Source organism: Bufo gargarizans, chromosome 3 (assembly GCF_014858855.1).
Source record: "Bufo gargarizans isolate SCDJY-AF-19 chromosome 3, ASM1485885v1, whole genome shotgun sequence".
NCBI classification, from domain to species: Eukaryota; Metazoa; Chordata; class Amphibia; order Anura; family Bufonidae; genus Bufo; species Bufo gargarizans.
Window position 1 is genome coordinate 270,428,107 of NC_058082.1, and position 23,153 is coordinate 270,451,259.

Genomic DNA, 23,153 nt, shown 5'->3' on the forward strand with positions numbered 1-23,153 from the left:
TACTGTTGATCAAGGTGTTTTATGAGATGATTATATGGCACTTACTAATATAGTCTCTGTTGAAATTCTGCACCATTTGCTATATTTTCTAAAAGGTATACAAAGTCTTTTGTGCTGTCCACACAGAGTCCCTGTCCATAAGATGGCCCCTTATTGAGGGTCATGTGACCAGGCAAATCACTTCATGTGATGCCTCCTCTGTTCAAATACACTGCACCTCTCATTTGCACTTGTTCTTTTGAGAGTTTAGAGCAGGAGCAGTGTGTTTGAATAGAAGAGATGTCACATAGAGGCGACTTACCTGCTCACATGACCCTCAATAAGGGGCCATCTTATGGACAGGACCTCTGTGTGGACAGCACAAAAGACTTTGTAAACAAGAGAGCATACCTTATGAAATATAGAAAATGGTGCGGAATTTCAATGAAGACTATATTAGCAAGTGTCATATAATCATCTCACAAACACATTGGTCAACAGTAACCAGAAAGTGAACAACCCCTTTAACGTACATGTTTTTTGTAGAGGTTAAACGGATGGGAAAAACGCTTTCTGAACCTAGCATTAGATATATTACAGATGGTCCCAGCCAGAAAGCAGGTCTTCTGACTCTCATCGTGCTCGGTAACACAGCCACCATGCTCAGGCAGAAAATAACTAGAAACATTCATTTTTTATGTTTGGCTAAGGGCTCATGGACACGACCATGCTTGGTCCAGGAAATACATCTCCCAGAACGATGGCCCCATTCACTGCAGAGAGTTCCTATTGTACTGTGCTTACATCAGGAGGAGTACGGTACAATAGACCTGTGTTCAGGTAGGAACTCACTGAACCATAAGTCACTATAGTGCAGCGAGTTCAGGTCAGAGGAGCCGCCATCAGTGCGGGAGATGCAGCCGACACATGGGATGTGTTGTCATGAGCCCCAACTCCCACCTCTCCAATCTTTCTCCACCTGGACAGAGGTCGGGGGACCCCTTTTATATGCGAGTCTCAAAAGGTGGGACCTGCATCTATTAGACCAGGGATCAGCAACCTCCGGCACTCCAGCTGATCAGAAACCACAACTCCCAGAATCCTCCTTTCACTTCTGTGGGAGTTACAAGAACGGCCGAGCATGTTGGGGGTTGTAGTTTCACGGCAGCAGGAGTTGCCGATTCCTGTATTAGACATTTATGTCAGCCTGCAGATATGCCATAAAACCCCTTTTAGGGTTGGTTCACACACAGGTTTTTGTGGCAGTTTCTTTTGCACTAGAAATGGATCTAGCAGGAAGGAGAAGTCCGAGAGCCGGGCACTGCGTGAAGTAACAAAAACCCGTGACCGTGTGATGCTATTGTGGGGGTGGCACGAGGCAGCAGCTGCTCTCTCTTTAACCACTTAAATGCTGTGGCTGCCGAGTTTGGAGCTACTTCTGATCCCGGCAGTGGGATGCCAGCCGTATAATACAACGGTACCTCCAAGGGAGAGCTCAAGCACGGCAAAGCATTGCACTATTACAGGAAGGGGTTAAGAAGGGAAAGCTGTGGCTTTTAAGGTATAAGGAAAACTACAACTCTCAGCAGGCCCCACCACGTTGGGTGGAAATCTGCACCGCACTTCACTTATTTGCCACAGTGTGGGCGCCCTTTCTTGGAATCTCATTCTCTTTGCTGGTCTGGTACACTCCCTTACAGCCCTCAGAGAGCAGCCTCCCATCACTGCCCACTGTGGCCCATAGGTGTCACTATGACTGTATTACTGGTGGACGGCAGACGCCCCCTGGTGGCAGGACTGCTTACCTGAACAGGTTAGAGGCAGCGTCCGTCCTCTAGGTGGACGAGCTTTGGCTCCTTCTCCTCCTTAGCTCGCTGTTGTGCAGTTTTTCCTCAATCTTTCTTTCGTGCCCGGCGGGAACATGGCGGTTGCCATTCTGCTCGATCTCCTTCTTGGTCCTGCCTTTACCCCCCGCTCCACAGCTGTATTCGCGCAAGTTGTAGTAGTCGTACTCGTCGTAATGGTCCTGCTCAAACACGGCCAAGCTTTCCACGTCTGCAGACATGACGGAAAAATACGGATACAGCAGACCTCAAACCCCCAGCAGCAGCTGCCTCAGCTTGTAAACACACTGCCCCGCGCTGTGATTGGTCCGTTCCATGTTTTGCGGGTGGGAGGATGTACCGGACTTTCTCGTCCAATCAGGAGTGAGTGTGGAGGGTCACGCCCTCTGGCTGTAAACGGGGAAGGCGATTGGCTGCTCTGTTGACAAGCGCGTTCTCCCAGACACCGTTTCTTAGTGGCTGCTGACAGAGCTGGTGACAGGGGCGTCCGCGTCCTGACAGACGGGTCACAGCTAAGGGTGCGGGGTACAAGGGAAGAGGAGAGAAACTATAGATATGGCGTCTCTTTTGTCAAATTCACTCCTGGTTTTGGCTTCCAAAACGTCAGTATGGCAGTACCCAGTGGCGTAGCTAGAAATGACTGGGCCCCACAGCCCCCAGTATTTTTTTTTTTAGCGACCTCTTCCTTTCACGCCACCCCCATTTCTGTGGCTAGTAAAGATCGCTCTCTCAGACCGGGCCCGGTGTAACGTTACATTACACTACTTCGTGAGATTTCCCTACCTCCTTACTTCCGGTCGCACAGCTAATGACGTGAGGAGGCGTTCCTGAGTTTTGACAATCTGCGCATGCGCAGACGGACAATTTAGGGAAAATCTGACAGCGGAGTTCAGCTGCACACCGGGACACTGCACATGCACCGGAGAGCCTCAGCAGGGAAATATTGCGGCCCAGTGCGCAAGCGCGGCTAACTCCAGAAGATCCCTCCGATCTCCGCGCCTGCGCAGTGTGGGGGTAGGGAGATCTCATGGCCATATTTTCTGTTAAATAAGGATAAATTTATAGATAATAAAAAAATATATAATTTTTTATTATCTATAAATTTATCCTTATTTAACAGAAAATATGGCCATGAGATCTCTCTACCCCCACACTGCGCAGGCGCGGAGATCGGAGGGATCTTCTGGAGTTAGCCGCGCTTGCGCACTGGGCCGCAATATTTCCCTGCTGAGGCTCTCCGGTGCATGCGCAGTGTCCTGGTGTGCAGCTGAGCTGTCAGATTTTCCCTAAATTGTCCGTCTGCGCATGCGCAGATCATCAAAACTCAGGAACGCCTCCTCACGTCATTAGCTGTGCAACTGAAAGTAAGGAGGTAGGGAAATCTCACGAAGTAGGGTAATGTAACGTTACACCGGCAGCTGTTCCATCCGTCTATACTGTCACTGTTTATCATTTCATTGTGTAATACTGTTGAGGGGGCCCTGACAAATTCTTTTAAGCCCCGTTCACACGGGCGAGTTTTCCGCGTGGGTGAAATGTGCGAGTTGAACGCATTGCACCCGCACTAAATCCGGACCCATTCATTTCTATCGGGCTGTGCACATGAGCAGTGATTTTCGCGCATCACATGTGCGTTGCGTGAATATCACAGCATGCTCCTCTTTGTGCGTTTTCCACACAACGCAGGCCCCATAGAAGTGAATGGAGCTGCGTGAAAATCGCAATCAAGTGCGATTTTCACGCACAGTTGCTTGGAGACAATAGGGATGGGGACCCGATCATTATTATTTTCCCTTATAACATGGTTATAATGGAAAATAATTGCATTCTGAATACAGAATGCATAGTACAATAGCGCTGGAGGGGTTAAAAAAATAAATAATAAATTTAACTCACCTTAATCCACTTGTTTGCGCAGCCGGCATCTCTTCTGTCTTGTTCTGTGAGGAATAGGACCTTTGATGACGTCACTGCGCTCATCACATGGTCCATCACATGATCTTTTACCATGGCGATGGATCATGTGATGAGCGCAGTGACGTCACCAAAGGTCCTATTCCTCACAGAACTAGACAGAAGAGATGCCGGCTGCGCAAACAAGTGGATTAAGGAGAGTTAAACCTTTTTTTTTATCCCTCCAGCCTTATTGTACTATGCATTCTGTATTCAGAATGCTATTTTCCTTTATAACCATGGTATAAAGGGAAACTAATACAATCTACAGAAAGGTGTGCCATACGGTTTTTGGAAGGCAGATTTTGCTGGACTGTTTTTTTGACACCATGTCCCATTTGAACCCCCCCCCGATGCCTCCCTAGAGTATAAACTCCAAAAAAGTGACCCCATTTTACAAACTACACCCCTCAAGGTATTCAAAACTGATTTTACAAACTTTGTTAACCCTTTAGGTGTTGCACAAGAGTTATTGGCAAATGGGGATAAAATGAGAATTTAATTTTTTTGCCTAATTTTCCATTTTAACCCATTTTTTTCCACTAATAAAGCAAGGGTTAACAGCCAAACAAGACTGTATCTTTATTGCCCTGACTCTGCCGTTTACAGAAACACCCTATATGTGGCCGTAAACCGCTGTACGGGCACACGGCAGGGCGCAGAAGGAAAGGAATGCCATACGGTTTTTGGAAGGCAGATTTTGCTGGACTGTTTTTTTGACACCATGTCCCATTTGAACCCCCCCCCGATGCCTCCCTAGAGTATAAACTCCAAAAAAGTGACCCCATTTTACAAACTACACCCCTCAAGGTATTCAAAACTGATTTTACAAACTTTGTTAACCCTTTAGGTGTTGCACAAGAGTTATTGGCAAATGGGGATAAAATGAGAATTTAATTTTTTTGCCTAATTTTCCATTTTAACCCATTTTTTTCCACTAATAAAGCAAGGGTTAACAGCCAAACAAGACTGTATCTTTATTTCCCTGACTCTGCCGTTTACAGAAACACCCAATATGTGGCCGTAAACTACTGTACGGCCACACAGCGGGGCGTAGAGTGAAAGGTGCGCCGTTTGGTTTTTGAAAGGCAGATTTTGCTGGACTGGTTTTTTGACACCATGTCCCATTTGAAGCCCCCTGATGCAACCCTAGAGTATAAACTCCAAAAAAGTGACCCCACTTTACAACTACACCCCTCAAGGTATTCAAAACTGATTTTACAAACTTTGTTAACCCTTTAGGTGTTCCACAAGAATTCATGGAAAAATAGAGATAACATTTCAAAATTTCACTTTTTTTGCAGATTTTCCATTTTAATCAATTTTTTTCCAGTTGAGTTTAATCTTTCATGGACTCAATATGCCCCTCAGCGAATACCTTGGGGTGTCTTCTTTCCAAAATGGGGTCATTTGTGGGGTGTTTGTACTGCCCTGGCATTTGAGGGTCTCCGCAATCATTACGAGTTTCTGCTATTCTCCTAAGGCCTCTTTCACACTACAGTATGTTGAATTCAGTGTTTTGCGTTCCGTTTTTCACGGATCCGTTGTTCCGTTTTTTGCTTCCGTTGTGGTTCCGTTTCCGTTCCGTTGTTCCGTTCCGTTTTTCCGTATGGCAAATACAGTATACAGTAATTTCATATAAAAAATTGGGCTGGGCATAACATTTTCAATAGATGGTTCCGCAAAAAACGGAACGGAAACGGAAGACATACGGATGCATTTCCGTATGTGTTCCGTTTTTTTTGCGGACCCATTGACTTGAATGGAGCCACGGACTGTGATTTGCGGCCAAATATAGGACATGTTCTATCTTTTCAACGGAACGGAAAAACGGAAATACGGAAACGGAATGCATACGGAACACATTCCGTTTTTTTGCGGAACCATTGAAATGAATGGTTCCGTATACGGACCGTATACGGAACGCAAAAAACGGACCGTATACAGAACGCAAAAAACTGTAGTGTGAAAGAGGCCTTATATTGAGCATACGGGTAATGAGATTTTTTTTTTTCCGTTCAGCCTCTGGGCTGAAAGAAAAAATGAACGGCACAGATTTCTTCATTCGCATCGATCAATGTGGATGAAAAAAATCTCTGCCCAAAAAAAAAAAAAAAAAAAAAAAGAAGAGGTGGTAAAGCTGCGACCGCTAATAAAGATCCAAAAAGCTCAAAAGTGATTTTATAGCGATTTTACGGTGTTTTTGCAGTGATCAGAAAAAAACAATTTCTGTCACTGCGGTGGGGCGGACTGAACGCAAGTGTGCGCACAAGATCAGTCCTGATCGGGCGAACACAGTGTTTTTTGTAGAACCTAAGGTGACAAACACAGAAATATAGTGGCAAATCTGGGGGGAGCGGCTCAACCCAGTAACACTGTAGCGTGTTTTTCATTGGGGGAGCAGCCCCACCGCAGCAAACGACTATCCCCAGCAAAAAAATGCATACGGTGGAGGACGTCGGCGCGGTCCACATGCACCACAAAGGCATCCTACACAAAACGGAGCATTGTGCGGATGAAAATATAATATAAGTCACAGAAAAAAAAAATGCACCAAACGGACCCCTTTGGTGCAAATCTGATCCGCAAAACACGGACATCTGAATGGAGCCTTACAGGGGGTGATCAGGGAGTCTATATGGGATGATCAGGGGTTAATAACGGACGGGGGGGGAGGTGTAGTGTGGTGTGGTGCTTCTTACAGAGCTGCCTGTGTCCTCTGGTGGTGGATCCAAGCAAAAGGAACCACCAGAGGACCAGGTAGCAGGTATATCAGACGCTGTTAACAAAACAGCGTCTGATATACCTTTCTGATGCGATTTTTTAAACATCTACAGCCTGCCAGCGAATGATCAGTGCTGGCAGGCTGTAGTTTAACTTCAGAGCTGTGCGCCGCTGTGAACGTGCGCGCGTTCAAGCAAAATCTCGGGTCTCACGAGATGACGCCAACAGGCGTCGCTGAGACCTGAGAGCGCTGCCGCCCGGACGCCTATTGGCGTTACAGTGGCGGCAAGCGGTTAAGCTGCCATGTCATAGAAACATAGAATGTGTCGGCGGATAAGAACCATTTTGCCCATCTAGTCACACTTGAAGACCCCCTGATGCACCACTAGAGTAGAAACTCCCTAAAAGTGACCCCATTTTAGAAACTACGGGATAGGGTGGCAGTTTTGTTGGTACTATTTTAGGGTACATATGATTTTTGGTTGCTTCATTACACTTTTTGTGTAACAAGAAAGGCAAGGTAACAAGAAATAGCCGTTTTGGCACCGTTTTTATTTACAACATTCATCTGACAGGTTAGATCATGTAGTATTTTTATAGAGCAGGTTGTCACTCACGCGACAATACCAAATATTTTTTAGTGTCTCCACATTCTAATAGCCGTAGTTTTATTTATTTTTTGGGCGAATGTCTTGTGTAGGGGCTCATTTTTTCCCCGGATGAGATGACGGTTTGATTGGTACTATTATAGGGTGCATATGACTTCTTGATCGCGATACATAAATAAATAAAGTAGACATATTAGGTAAGTTTTACAAAATAATTTTATTTAAAAAAAAAAAAAAAAAATTAAAATCATGTTATAGTGTCTCAATAGTCTGAGAGCCATAGTTTTTTCAGTTTTTGGGCGATTATCTTAGGTAGGGTATGATTTTTGCAGGATGAGATGACGGTTTGGCAATATTTTGGGGTGTGTATGACTTTTTGATCGCTTGCTATTACACTTTTTATGCAAGGTGACAAAAAAAAAGGCTTTTATTTTTTTTACACAGTTTTTATTTTAATTTTTTTCCGGTGTTCATCTGAGGAGTTAGGTCATGCGATATTTTTTATAGAGCAGGTTCTTACGGACGCAGCGATACCTAATATGTATACTTTTTCTTTTTTTACTTAAGTTTTACACAATAAACAGCATTAAAAAAGATGTTTTAGTGTCTTAATATTCTGAGTCATATTTTTTTATTTTTTGGGCGATTGTTTTTAGGTAGGGGCTCATTTTTTGCGGGATGAGGTGACGGTTAGATTGGTACTATTTTGGCGGGCATACGCCTTTTTGATCGCTTGGTGTTGTACTTTTAGTGATGTAAGGTGACTTTATTTAGCACAGTTTTTATTTTAATTTTTTTTCACAGTGTTCATCTGAGGGATTAGGATATGTGATATGTTTATGGAGCTGGTAGATACGGACGCGGCGATACCCAATATGTCTACTTTTCACCGATGCCGGCGCATGCAGCAGGGGTCCGGCTATCAGTGACTGCCGGATTCCTACCGCGGATCGGGCGGGCGCAGCTCCTGCACCCGACCGATCCCCATGAAGTACAAGTACGTCACGGGTCTTCAAGTCCCGCAAAGAAATGATGTACATGTACGTCATGGGTCCTTAATGGGTTGTATTTATTTTTTTTCTCATGTTTACTAGGCAATTAGCCCCTTCAGTACAGAGCCACTTTTCGCCTTAAATCCCAGGCCCATGTGTCACTTTATGTGGTAATAACTTTGGAACACTTACTTATCCAAGCCATTCTGAGATTGTTTTCTCGTGACACATTGTGCTTCATAAAGGCATACATTTGAATCAATATATTTCACCCTTTACTAAAATGTTGAAAAATTCACAAGTGATACCTCATAAAATATTTAACAACATTCCCCATACGTCTACTTTATGTTGGCATCATTTTGTAAATGTAATTATATTTTTTTAGGACGTTAGAAGGCTTAGAAGCAATTTTTTTTAATTTTTAACAAAATTTCCAAAACCAGTTTTTGAGCACCAATTCAGTTATAAAGTGATTTTGAGGGGCTTACGTAATGGAAGCCACCCATTTTAGAAACTACACCCCTCAAATTATTCAAAACTGATGTTACAAACTTTAACCTTTGAGGTGTTCCACAAGAATTAAAAGGAAAATGGTAGATTTTTTATGTTAATACATTTTTTCTTGTAACACAGCAAGGGTTAACAGCAAAATAAACCTCAATATATATTACTCTGATTCTGCAGTTTACAGAAATACCCCATATGTGGCGGTAAACTGCTCTATGGGCACATGGCAGTAGTCAGAAGGAAAGGAGCACAATATGGATTTTGGATTTTGCTAGAATGGCACCATTTGAAGAGACCCCGACGTACCCCTACAATGGAAACCCTCAAAAAGTGACCCCATTTTGGAAACTACCCCCCTTAAAGAATATATTAACTGGGGTAATTACCACTTTGACCCCCTAAGCGTTTTATGGAATTTGGAAACACTTGGCTGTGAAAATGAAAAGTTTCATTTCTTTCAATAAAATCTTGCTTTAGCCCCAAATTTTTCATTTTCACAAGGGGTAACAGGAGAAAAAGCACCCCATAATGTGTTACCCATTTTCTACTGAATATGGAAACACCCCATATGTGGTGGTAAACTGCTATGGGGGCACATGGCAGGACTGCCATATGGCTTTTGCAGCGAAGATTTTGATGGATTGGTTAAAGGGTGCCATTGGTTTTTATTTTTTAAGTGATTGTCTTATATGAGGGCTCATTTTTTTGCAGGATGAGGTGATGTTTTCATTGGTATCATTTTGGGGTACATAAGATTTTTTGATTGCTTGGTATTACACAGTTCTGTAAACTTGGTACAATCACCTTGCATCTTATCTGCACCATTGTTTCCAATGGTCATTTCACTCACACCACTGTGTATCTCCATCACACTGTCATTTAAAGGGATAGGTTCAGGTTCTGCAGGAGTGTTTCCCTTTCCCCAGAATAACGGGAAATTACGGCCGAACATTCCCTCAGGGATGAGAGTATTTTTGACATCAAGTTTATAAGTCCCAGTTCTCACTGGAGTTTCACCCTCAGTGCGAATCACAGGATAGTCCTTGCTATCCCTGTCCATGTCCATCACATGGTTCCCAGCTACCAAGCTGGCACGTATCAGGTTCACCTGGCACCTTGCGTCCAACACCGCCTGGACTGAACTGCCATTCATCACAATGTTGTACATTTTCGGCGCAGTCTGTAGTCCCGGTGTCCCAACACCTCCCGGCCCAGCAGGTAGCTCACTGTCACATTATCTGCTATACAAGAAATAACTGGAACGCTCTTAGCCATTGTCGTCACAGGTTCAGCGCTCTCAAGTGCTATACGCACAGCTCCACAGCGGTCACCATGCTTCTCCTATGATTCCTGGTCACCTGACCCTTGACCATAGGACAATCAGGTGCACACTTTCCCACTTGACGACATCTCCAGCAGCACTCTCTCTGTTGTGGAACAGCTGCATGCTGTCATGGTTGGTTACTCCCAGCAACGGTCTTATGGCATCTCCGCACTTCCTCTCTGGGACTCGGTACCCACTGGAACTTTTGAGAGCCACACCGCTCTCCATCTCCCTCTCTTCCCGACGGTTTCCCTTAGCAACGGCACACCTTTTGGCCACAAGGTCACTGCCCAGTACCTCAGCACAACTGTTACTGTGGGAAACGCCTTGGGATAGGACTTCTCTTTGTCTGTCCAACTCCTTCATGAGTTTTTTATGCTCCTGTTGCCACTTTGCTTGCTCTTGTTTAGCCTCCTCCCTGAGCTTTTCATGCTCCAGATTGGCTTGCACCAGCTGCTTGGTGAGATCCTCTATCCACCCCATAGCAACAGACTTTCCCAGCAAATAAGTCCACTTTAATTTGAGACCAGTCTCCAGGTGTCCCTTTCACTGGGCCTCTGGCCCTTTAAATCTCCACACAGCAACTTCTTGCAAACACAGTAGAAGTGTCCAGATTAGCAGCACCTGCTGTCTCATCGTTGCCCCTAGCAACCAGCTGTTGCTGCCTTTTTTCCTGGACAACTTGCCTGCATCCGACACCAATTGTCGGGGGTTAGCTCTTTTTCGGGGGTTGCAACCACACACGTCTTCACGGACACCAAGTTTTAATGGCCAAACATTGCATTTATTGTGGCACACGGCATAAAGAAAGACATACAAATAAACTCCTGCCCGTCTAGGCACTACCTAAACAAAATACGTCCCTACCTTACTTGTAGAGCACAGTTCACACATGGACATCATATGCGGCTTTACTCAGCCAACCTCAATACAGCAGCCTCCAGGCTGTGGCAATTCCAGTACCTTTTGGGGGAGTGTGGCCCAGTAGTCCTCCAGACGCTGGCCGTGCAACCCTCGTTCTCTAGGCGTCGCTAGGTCCCCCAAACTTCAGGCTATTGCATAGCTGAGACCAATCTGACAAAACCTCACCAGGCCTCTGTCTGCACACTCAATTGCAGAAACCAGATTAAATGGAATCCCTGGACGTGAGCATGCCCTAAGTCCCGGACTGGAGCATAGGGAACAGGCACCCACACATTGCCTGTTCCCAGTAAAAGCCCACCCTGAAATAGCTGAACCAGCTACACTATCTATATGGTGTCCCCCAACTACTTTAGTGGACACCTGGACTAGGGCTTTTACTCCACCAAGACCGGGCCCCTTGGTGACACGCTCCTGGTGCAAACAACACCTCAATGTTCACATTGCTACAGGGCATATAATACGATATTTGTATAGAGCAGGTTGCTATGGACATGGCAATACCTAATATGTGTATAATTTTTATTTTTGTTAAGTTTTACACAGTGAAAGCCTGTTTGAGCAGAATAAAATCTTGTTTTTTTGTTGCCATTTGCTGAGAGAAATATTTTTTGGGCTATTGTCTTAAGTAGGATCTAATGTTTTGCGGGATGAGATGACTGTTTGATTGGTACCAATGTGCGAAACATAAGACTTTTGGATCGCTTGGTGTTACACTATTTGTGAGTAAAGGTGACAAAAAATAGCTGTTTTGGCATAGTTTTAATATTTTTTTTTTTTTACAGCATTCACCTAAGGGGCCATCTCATGTGATATTTTTATAGAGAAGGTTGTTACGGACGCGGCAATACCCAATTAATGTGTCTATTATTTTTATTTTTGTTATGTTTTAGGCTACTGTCACACTAGCGTTCGGGCTCCGCTTGTGAGTTCCGTTTGAAGGCTCTCACAAGCGGCCCCGAACGCATCCGTCCAGCCCTAATGCATTCTGAGTGGATGCGGATCCGCTCAGAATGCATCAGTCTGACACCGTTTGTCCTCCGCTCAGCAGGCGGACACCTGAACAAGCAGCGTTCGGATGTCCGCCTGGCCGTGCGGAGGCAAACGGATCCGTCTAGACTTACAATGTAAGTCAATGGAGACGGATCCGTTTGATGTTGACGACACAATATGGCTCAATTTCAAACGGATCCGTCCCCCATTGACTTTCAATGTAAAGTCTGGACGGATCCGTCTGAGCAACTTTCACACTTAGAATTTTTTTGCTGATTAATTCATATCAATAAAGACGAAAAAGATGCGAACAGCACACCATGTGCTGTCCGCATCCATATATCCATTCAGCGGTTCTGCAAAAAAGATATACCGTGATATGTCCTATTCTTGTCCGTTTTGCAGAGGAGTGTGGAAAATATGGCACTATGCACCATGTTTTGCGGTTCTCAAATTGCAGATACGGTCCGGAGTCTTATGTCAATGCAATATTTTAGTTTCCTTCTCACTTTAGCTAAAATTTTCATCACTCTGTTATTACTTTCGCATTGTGAGGTATTCAGTGCAGAATGATGGGGAAAAACATAAACTTTGAACTTTTATTTTATTTTAGCACTATGCCTCAGCATAAGGGCTCATGCACACGACCGTTGTTTTGCAGTCCGTTTTTCACTGATCCGTTGTTCCGTATCTGATCTTTATTCCTCTGATTTAAGTCCTGCTCCGTTATTGCACAAAACATATCCGTATGGTTTCCGTATTTGATCCGTTTTTTGCAGATCGTATACAGAAACAGTAAGGCTACTTTCACATTAGCGTTCGGGGTTCCGCTTGTGAGTTCCGTTTGAAGGCTCTCACAAGCGGCCCCGAACGCATCCGTCCAGCCCTAATGGGGACGGATCCATTTGAATTTGACACAATATGGCTCAATTTTCAAACGGATCCGTCCCCCATTGACTTTCAATGTAAAGTCTGGACGGATCCGTCTGAAGCTACTTTCACACTTAGAATTTTTTCTACAATATAATGCAGACGGATCTGTTCTGAACTGATCCCATTGTCTGCATTATATGAGCGGATCCGTCTGGGCAGACCCCAGACGGATCCGCTCTGAACGCAAGTGTGAAAGTAGCCTAACTTATTAATCACCAAACACATGAGCAATATGGGCTGGGCATAGCATTTCTACAATATGGATCCGTGAAATACGGATGTGTTCCATGTGCGTTCCGTATTTTTTGCGGACCCATTGACTTGAATGGGGCCTCATACCGTGATTTGTGGACAATAATAGGACATGCGCTACTTTTTTGCGGAACGGCCATGCAGACAAACGGAATGCACATGGAGTAACTTCAGTATTTTCTACAGCCCCATTGAAGTGAATGGTTATGCATACGGTCCGCAAAAAACACGGAACAGAAGCGGAAAGAAAATATGTTCGTGTGCATGAGCCCTAACAAAATGTGGAAAAAGTGAAAGGGTCTGAAGACTTTCTGTAATACCCCAGAGTGGTGTTACCACTACTGCACCCTGCTACTATCTCTAATGGGCTAATATAATGTCATCTTATGTATGTCTTTCCAGGTCCTCCACATTGTGCATTCATAATCTTGTTATGTAACTGTTTATTACATGTAATGTGCCTGGTTCACCAGCAGGTGGCAGTGTAAATGGCAGAGCTATCCTTAATCCCCTTGCAGACGAGCGATATGGATTAGGTCCAGATGCGTTCAGTTAAAAATGCACGATTTTGCAAGCAAGTTCATTCATTTTTGCCTGTGATTGCACTTAGTTTTTATCGCGCGGGCGCACTTGCTTGCAGGTGTGATTTTCACGCAGCCCCATTCACTTCTATGGGGCCAGCGTTGCGTGAAAAACGCACAATATAGAACATGCTGCGATTTTCATGCAACGCACAAGTGATGTGTGAAAAACAACGTTCATGTACACACACCCATTGAACTGAATTGGTCCGAATTCAGTGTGGGCCCAATGCATTCGCATCACGCATTGCACCCGCACAGAATACTCACTCGTGTGAAAGGGGCCTTAGATAGAATGGAACTCTCCATTCTATTCGAACCCCCCTCTGAAGAGAAGTGGGCCAGTCCTGCTTGCTACCGAAAGGAGATGGGCAGTTCTGGTTTGTTTTGGTTGAGACTGCATGTTGGAGCTGTCAGGATTCTAATACTTTTTGGCTGAACATAAGTCCGACTACAAGAGTGAAGTACAGCATAAAGAGGAAACAGACACCAAGTGAGCTTGTCAGTACAGCAGAGTGAGAGAAAAATATAGCACAGTTGAGTTTGCCTGCCAATTTAATTCTAAAGCCTGCTGGAACCAAGACAAAGCCTGAAACTGTTTGGAGAAACGTTTATTCAAGTAAAGCTGCCATTGAACTTCATCTCAAGGTCTGGACTCAAGTTATTTCTTCAAATCCCTCAATTATTCCCCTATTTATTGCTTTGGAGCCAAAGCCTGGGGTCCACCTGTATCCAGGTAGGAGCACCGTGGCACACATAAAGAGACATTTAGGCCGCAGTACACCACTCGGCATTCCTTCTAAACCTGAGATGCAATATAAAGCGCCGGGGGGGGGTGCCCGTTGCATTTCCGAATGCATTTGATATAGGTATATTGTCTGTTATCCTGAGGCTAGGTCATCAGTATCTTACTCCTGGAAAACCCAGAGGATGCTGTCACAATAGCTGTATATGCATTTATCAATAAACTTAGCATGTTTTCTGGGGTAATAGCAGGGAAAGTAATAATGCTTGACTCCAATGCTATATTTATGAAACTCATAAAAAAGTTAAAAGGCTCTGAAAACGGCTCTTTGGCATGCACACCTGTGGTCCCTCCTCTTCCGCTCCTTCCAGATGAAGTCACAGATGTGGATGTCTAGGAGTGTCAGAAGCAGAGGCGGAACCATAAGTTTGGATGCCAATGTGCGGCAGAAGCAGGGGAGAAGCCCTCAGAATGGACGCCAAGGAGGAGCAGAAGAGGAGCTCTGAGCATGGACACCTAGGAGCAGCAGAAAAGGAGCTCTGAGCATGGACACCTAGGAGCAGCAGTAGAGGAGCTCTGAGCATGGACACATAGGAGCAGCAGTAGAGCTCTGAGCATGGACTCCTAGGAGCAGCAGAAGAGGAGCTCTGAGCAGGGACACCTAGGAGCAGCAGTAGAGGAGGTCTGAGCATGGGCGCCTAGGAACAGCAGAAGAGGAGCTCTGAGCGTAGACACCTAGGAGCAGCAGAAGAGGAGCTCTGAGCATGGACACCTAGGAGCAGCAGAAGAGGAGCTCTGAGCATGGACACCTAGGAGCAGCAGAAGAGGAGTTCTGAGCATGGATGCCTAGGAGCAGTAAAAGAGGAGCTCTGAGCGTGGACACCTCGGAGCAGCAGAAGAGAGAGGAGCTCTGAGCGTGGACACCTCGGAGCAGCAGAAGAGGAGCTCTGAGCAAGGACACCTAGGAGCAGCAGATGAGGAGCTCTGAGCATGGACACCTAGGAGCAGCAGTAGAGGAGGTCTGAGCATGGGCGCCTAGGAACAGCAGAAGAGGAGCTCTGAGCGTAGACACCTAGGAGCAGCAGAAGGGGAGCTCTGAGCATGGATGCCTAGGAACAGTAAAAGAGGAGCTCTGAGCGTGGACACCTCGGAGCAGAATAAGAGGAGCTCTGAGCATGGACGCCTGGGAGCAACAGAAGAGGAGCTCTGAGCATGGATGCCTAGGAGCAGCAGAAGAGGAGCTCTGAGAATGGACGTCTAGGAGCAGCAGTAGAGGAGCCCTGAGCATGGACGTCTAGGAGCAGCAGAAGAGGAGCTCTGAGCGTGGACGCCTAGGAGCAGCAGGGGAAGAGGAGCTCTTGATAAGTCAATATTCGACTTGAGTGCAGCCATCACAATCTGTGGCACTCCAGCTGTTGTGAAACTACAATCCCCAGCGTGCTCCATTTAAACTATGAGAGTCCTGAGAAAAGCAGAGCAGGTATGCATGCTGGGAGTTCTGCAGGTTACCCACCCCTTCCTCTAAGTTGTCTTTGAGGTGTCATAACCAGAGCAGTCAGTAGGAGGCAGCATGATCAGTTAAAGCTGCTATCTGTATAATTGATTGAAGAGTACTAGCAGTGAGCTGAGTTCCTGGCTCTTGGTGAGTGTAGTTTTCATTGTAGGGACAGCAAAGCAGGAGGGAACTTGAAAACTTATGTCACTATATGCAGTGCCTTGCAAAAGTATTCACCCCCTTGACTTTTTTCATGTTTTGTTACATTACCGCCTTAAGTTCAATGTTTTGTTAATCTGAATTTTTTGTCATTGATCAGAACACAATAGTCTAAGTTAGTGAAGTGAAATAAGAAAAATATATATATGCAACCAATTACCTTCAGAAGTCACATAATTTGTGAAATAATGTCAACCTATGTGCAATCTAAGTGTCACATGATCTGTCATTACATATACAAACCTTTTTTCAAAGGCCCCAAAGGCTGCAACACCTAAGCAAGAAGCATCACTAACCAAACACTGCCATGAAGACCAAGGAACTCTCCAAACAAGTAAGGGACAATGTTGAGAAGTACAAGTCAGGGTTAGGTTATAGAAAAAAGTATCCAAATCTTTGATGATACCCAGGAGCACCATCAAATCTATCATAACCAAGGGGAAAGAACATGGCAGGAACCATAAGTTTGGATGCCAATGTGCGGCAGAAGCAGGGGAGAAGCCCTCAGAATGGACGCCAAGGAGGAGCAGAAGAGGAGCTCTGAGCATGGACACCTAGGAGCAGCAGAAAAGGAGCTCTGAGCATGGACACCTAGGAGCAGCAGTAGAGGAGCTCTGAGCATGGACACATAGGAGCAGCAGTAGAGCTCTGAGCATGGACTCCTAGGAGCAGCAGAAGAGGAGCTCTGAGCAGGGACACCTAGGAGCAGCAGTAGAGGAGGTCTGAGCATGGGCGCCTAGGAACAGCAGAAGAGGAGCTCTGAGCGTAGACACCTAGGAGCAGCAGAAGAGGAGCTCTGAGCATGGACACCTAGGAGCAGCAGAAGAGGAGCTCTGAGCATGGACACCTAGGAGCAGCAGAAGAGGAGTTCTGAGCATGGATGCCTAGGAGCAGTAAAAGAGGAGCTCTGAGCGTGGACACCTCGGAGCAGCAGAAGAGAGAGGAGCTCTGAGCGTGGACACCTCGGAGCAGCAGAAGAGGAGCTCTGAGCAAGGACACCTAGGAGCAGCAGATGAGGAGCTCTGAGCATGGACACCTAATGTCAGTCAGCTACATAACGATTTTTCCCATGACAGAAACCCTTTAATTATCATTGGTGGCACAGTGCGCCCTCCATCCTATATTAAAAACATTGGTGGCGCAGTGCGCCCTCCCCCCAGTATTAAAAACATTGGTGGCAGTGGCCACCAATTAGCGATGTGTCTCCTCTTCATTGGTGGTGCAGTAGCAGCTTCTGATGGGAGCCCCAGCAGTGTAATCCTGGGGCTCTGATCGGTTACAATAGCAGCCAGGACGCTACTGAAGCCCTGGCTGCCATGGTGAGCTCCCTGCTGCTGTGTGCACTATGCACAGGACAGCAGGGAGAGTGTGAAGTCCTAGTCACCCTAATATACCTCTATCAGTGTGCATAGGACAAGGGTTCTAGCCCCTAAGGGGGAACATAGTTAATAAACAGTAAAAAAAAAAAAAAAGAAGTTAAGAAAACACCAAAATATGAAGTATAAATCACCCCCTTTCCCAATTTTACATATAAAATATATTAACAATAAACATATCACATATCACCACGTCTGAAAAGTCCAAACTATTAAAATATTAAAAAAAATCTCCTATGTGGTGAAGGCCAGACCAGAAAAAATAAAAACAGCGCGATTCACTATTTTTTGTCAACTTGTCCCCCCCAAAAATAAGATCGGACTGTTCGATTATGAGCCGGACGTTCCATAAAATGCAGAATGCACGCGGCTTTTTTTGGCGTGGTATTGAATATTGTAATACTTTGTTATGGTATCGAAACAACCTTAGTTGTGAGTTTGCGAAAAGGCATGTGGGAGACTCCAAAAATGTATGGAGGAAGGTGCTCTGCTCTGATCAGACTAAAATTGAACCTTTCGGCCATCAAAGAAATCGCTATGTCTGGCGCAAACCCAACACATCACCCAAAGAACACCATCCCCACAGTGAAACATTGTGGTGGCAGCATCATGCTGGGGGGACTGGGAAACTGGTCAGAATTGAGGGACAGATGGATGGTGCTAAATACAGGGATATTCTTGAACAAAATCTGTACCACTCTGTGCGTGATGTGAGGCTATGTCGGAGGTTCACCTTCCAGTAGGACTATGACCCCAAACACACTGCTAAAGCAACACATGAGTGGTTTAAGGGGAAACATGTAAATGTGTTGGAATGGCCTCGTCACAGCCCAGATCTCAATCCAATAGAAAATCTGTGGTCAGACTTGAAGATTGCTGTTCACAAGCGCAAACCATCCAACTTGAAGGAGCTGGAGCAGTTTTGCAAGGAGGAATGGGCAAAAATCCCAGTGGTAAGATGTGGCAAGCTCATAGAGACTTATCCAAAGCGACTTGGAGCTGTGATTGCTGCAAAAGGTGGCTCTACAAAGTATTGACTTTAGGGGGGTGAATAGTTATGCACATTGACTTTTTCTGTTACTTTGTCCTATTTGTTGTTTGCTTCACAATAAAAAAATAAAACCATCTTCAAAGTTGTGGGCATGTTCTGTAAATTACATGATGCAAATCCTCAAACAATCCATGTTAATTCCAGGTTGTGAGGCACCGAAATACTGAAAAAGTCAAGGGGGGTGAATACTTTTACTGTAGCTGTCCCTCTTCCCACCACCTGCAAACTGCTACAAAGCGTGGTAACAAACACATAGCAGCTACGCAGCATACATAGTAGGAACCAGTAGACACGTCGCAGTGCTGTTCCCCTGTGGGGTCCTAAAACTGAGCGAGGACAACCTCTGGGATCCCCAGCATCGTCTCCAGAATCCCTCATCATAACGCCCACAGGCAACCCTGTGTGTGACGTCACACAACGAACTAATCACGTGTTTTCGTGTAGGAGCGACAAGCGAGGGGCGTGGCTGACCGCTGTAGCCCATCCTAGGATGGGCGTGGTTATAAGTGAGTGCTCCGGTGGCTATTGGTCTTGCGCTCGGCGGAGGGCGTGGCGCAGCCCCGCCCACGTGTAGCCTCTGCCTGGCTCTTCCTGCTGCCTGTGGTCGGGACATGCCGCTGCTGGGGACCTGTTGGGACCTGTGAGTAGTAGAGCGCCGAGGAGGGGGCGTGCGGGACTCCAGTGTCCCTGGCATCTGCTCAGGTACCATACCCAGATATGCCCACCAGTGCAACAGGTCTTCCGCTGTCACAGCTGCGGGCACTAGGAGGAAGTTGGAGCAGGAAGCGCTGGGCGCACTTTGCTTAGGGGAGTAAAGTTGGGTCGTGCATAGGGAAAGATGACACCTAGTGAGCTTGGTCTATGGCCGGGTCACACACAGACGGGGCAAGCTGTGTGCTACCCATTAGAGTCTTTGCAGGCATATGTCCCAGTTCACATTTCTAATAAGCATGGCTGTTCTTGATCCCATAGGTTCCAGTGATCCGGGGACATGATCAGGGTGCTGTCACATGTCGTGTATATCAGTTGGGGGGGATTTATCATGAGGGGAATATTTGGAGTCATTATTGAAATACTTTGCACCAAACATCGCACGGCCAATAGGATCACTACTAGTGTTGAGCGAACTTGTGTTTTAAGTTTGGCGTCTAACGTTTGGGTTAGCGAAGAATCGCGTTATGGATTCTAAATTCCGTTATGGTCCGTGGTAGCGGAATCCATAACTCGATTCCTCGATAACCCGAACTTTAGACGCCGAACTTAAAACACAAGTTCGCTCAACACTAATCGCTGCTTTCATTTGCTCCCCTGCCCGGTCTGACCCCACACATTCCCTGCGCATACGTCAGATGTGTCCACTTGACGCAGGCAAAGAGAATGTCCTGCGAAGCCTACAGTCATATATGCTGGGAGATCCTCCGGGTGTATACTTCCGATAGACACAGTGTGAACAGACCCTTGGTGACGTTGCGAGGCTCTGTTTATTAGTGTAGTGTATGGCTGACTGATAGCCGTCTCCTTCCTTATCACCCTGGTATTAAATGACTTGTCTGTGTAAAGGGTGTATTAGACACCCTGATCATACAGCCGACTTCGCTCCCGACGATCGCTTGCTGTGGAGAGCGCTTCTATTACATGGGGAGGAATGATCGCTATGCCTTCGCTCGTCCATTTGTGATTGTCGCAGTCGCAGCATGTCTCATTGCGACACCATAGACTATCATTATAAAAATTGCTGTGCGACATGTCGCAGTGTAGTTGTGCCCTATCTGTCGCACGACTCATTGTCGTCGTGTAGACCTAGCCTTAGGCTACTTTCACATTTTCCGGTTTTGAGATCCGGCAGGGGATCTCAAAACCACAGCAAAACTCTTCCGTTATAATAATACAACACTTCAGAATGGATCCGTATGTATTATATAAAAAATGAAGAAACCTTATCTGAACTAAAACCATAGTAAGTCAACGGGCGCCAGATGCGTTTTTTTTTTAATTTGTTTTTATGTCCACAAAAACCGGATCCGGCACCATTAAATGACATTGTTTGGGTTCAGTCTCCCATGACAGACATAAAACCACTGCTTGCATCAGTTTTGTGTCTGGTCACAGAACGCAACAAACCGGAACAGAATGTGTTCTGGTGCACTCTGTCTTGGTTTGTTCAGTTTTGTCCCCATTGACAATGAACGGGGACAAAACTGAAGCGTTTTCCTCCAGTTTTGAGAGCCTTTGCCGGATCTCAAAACCGGAAAAGAAAACACAGTTGTGAAAGTAGCCTTAGGGCTCTTTCACACGAGCGGATGCTGTGCGGGTAATCCGCTGTGTGAAAGAGATCCAAGCCCCGCTCCGGACAGCAGACACACGGAGCAGTAACATGACTGATAATGTTCTGTGCCTCTCTGATATTTTTACTACAAAATCACAGTGACAACTTTATCTCACCGTTATTTTGTAGTAAAAAGATCACAGAGAGGCACAGAACATTATCAGTCATGTAACTGCTCCGTGTCTCTGCTGTCCGGAACGGGGCTTGGCTCTCTTTCACGCAGCGGATTACCCGCACGGCATCCGCTCGTGTAAAAAAGCCCTTAGGCTGGGTTTACACGAGCGTTTGCGGAAAATTTTTCCGTGCGAGTGCAAAGTGTTTTAATGCGTTTTGCACACGCGTGAGAAAAATCAGCATGTTTGGTACCCAGACCCGAACCCGGACTCCTTCACAGAAGTTTGGGTTTGGGTTAGGTGTTGTGTAGATTTTATTATTTTTCCTTATAACGTGGTTATAGGGGAAAATAATAGCATTCTTAATGCAGAATGCTGAGTAAATTAGGGATGGAGGGGTTAAAAAAATAATAAATTTAACTCGCCTCATCCACTTGTTCGCGCTGCCCGGCTCATCTTCTTTCTTCTTCTTTGAGGACCTGGGAGGAAAAGGACCTTTGGTGACGTCACTGCGCTTATTACATGGTCCATCACATAGTCCATCACCATGGTGATGCACCATGTGATGAGCGCAGTGACATCACCCAGGTCATCAAAGAAGAAAGAAGACGAGCCGGGCAGCGCGAACCAGTGGATGAGGCGAGTTAAATTTTTTGAATATATATATTTTTTTAACCCCTCCATCCCTCATTTATTTAGCATTCTGTATTAAGAATGCTATTATTTGCCCTTATAACCATGTTATAAGGGAAAATATTAAAATCTACAGAGTACCTAACCCAAACCCGAACTTCAGTGAAGAAGTCTGGGTTCTCATGCGCGCGCAAAATGCATTGCACTCGTGTGGAAAAAACTGAAGAACACAACATAATCGCATACAAAACTCACCCGACTCGCAGGCAAAATCGCACGATTTTTCAGAGACGCACTCGCATCCTATCCGGCCCTCACGCTCGAAGCCCGTGTGAAAGAGGCCTAAGGGTATGTCCAACCTTTAAGTGAGTGTCTGTTCTCAGGATAGTCCATCACTAGCTGATCGGTAGGGGTCTGGCACCCTGCACCTCCACTGATCAGCTCTTCTGTGTAGCTCCATTGCCAAGTGTTGACACCATCAACATTGTAGTGGACACAGAACAGCTGATCAGCGGGGGTGTGGGGTGCCAGACCTCTGCTTATCAGCTTGTGATGTCCTATCCTGTAACCGGACAACTCCTTTAAATTCAGATGTACCAAAAGTATTTAGGATAAGGCTACTTTCACACTAGCGTTCTTTGCGGATCTGTCATGGATCTGCAGAAACGCTTCCGTTACAATAACACAACCTCATGCATCCGTCGTGAACGGATCCGGTTGTATTATGTCTTATGTAGCCAAGACTGATCCGTCATGAACACTATTAAAAGTCAATGGGGGACGGATCTGTTTTCTATTATGTCAGACAAAACTGATCCGTCCCCATTGACTTGCATTGTGTGACAGGACGGATCTGTCTTGCTCTGCACCACATCGCGGACAGAAAAACACTGCTTGCAGCGTTATTCTGTCCGCGAAGGGGACATAACCGAACGGAATGCATTTTGGTGCGTTTCGTTCATTTCAGTTTTGTTCCCATTGACAATGAATAGGGACAAAACTGAAGCGTTTTCATCTGCTATTGAAATCCTATGATGGATCTCAATAGCGGAATTAAAAACGTTAGTGTGAAAGTAGCCTGATTAAAGTTTTTTTATTTTTTTTTCAAACATGAATAAATGCTTTGCACTCGGCCTAGCTTCTTTATCTTATGTAGAGACTGTCACTGTGGTTGAAGTGGTGGCCTTGCGTGACGAGAGCAGTCATGTGGACTGCAGCTGTGGTTCAATAGTTAAAATCCATTAGTCGCAGTGTAGCCCAGGCCTAACTCTGGTCCTCTTGAACATTTGGCTTGTTGAGAGCTATGAAAACCCTTCTAGTCCCACCTCTGGAGTTGGCAGAACTATCCTCACAAACAAGTTAGACCAGTATGTGAGCTAGTCAAGATCTCTGAGCAGGCTGGTTTAGGAAACACACCTCCTGCTCCCTGTAAACTTATGCCGGAGATTAGGCACACAGAAGCGATGGCGGTTTTCTGTATTTCAGTCATGAATATTGTGTTAGAACAAACAGAACAGCTATTTGTCAGTGGGATTATAAGATGCACCGAACAGAAGTAGCTGGTGAACGCGCAGAAGCTCC

General features: G+C 45.6%; 1 protein-coding gene across 4 annotated transcripts in view; it reads left to right on the forward strand.

Annotated features, from left to right (window-relative positions):
- Positions 1-19,045: 19,045 nt before the first annotated feature.
- RFFL (ring finger and FYVE like domain containing E3 ubiquitin protein ligase) overlaps positions 19,046-23,153 on the forward strand; it is a 61,917-nt gene continuing 57,809 nt past the window's right edge. Inside the window, exon 1 of one of the 4 annotated variants that reach the window (XM_044286277.1) lies at positions 19,046-19,140. The gene's annotated coding sequence lies outside the window, so the exon portion shown is untranslated. Of the gene's footprint in view, positions 19,203-23,153 lie in introns of all 4 variants that reach the window. The other 3 variants (XM_044286278.1, XM_044286275.1, XM_044286276.1) reach the window with 3 other exon arrangements.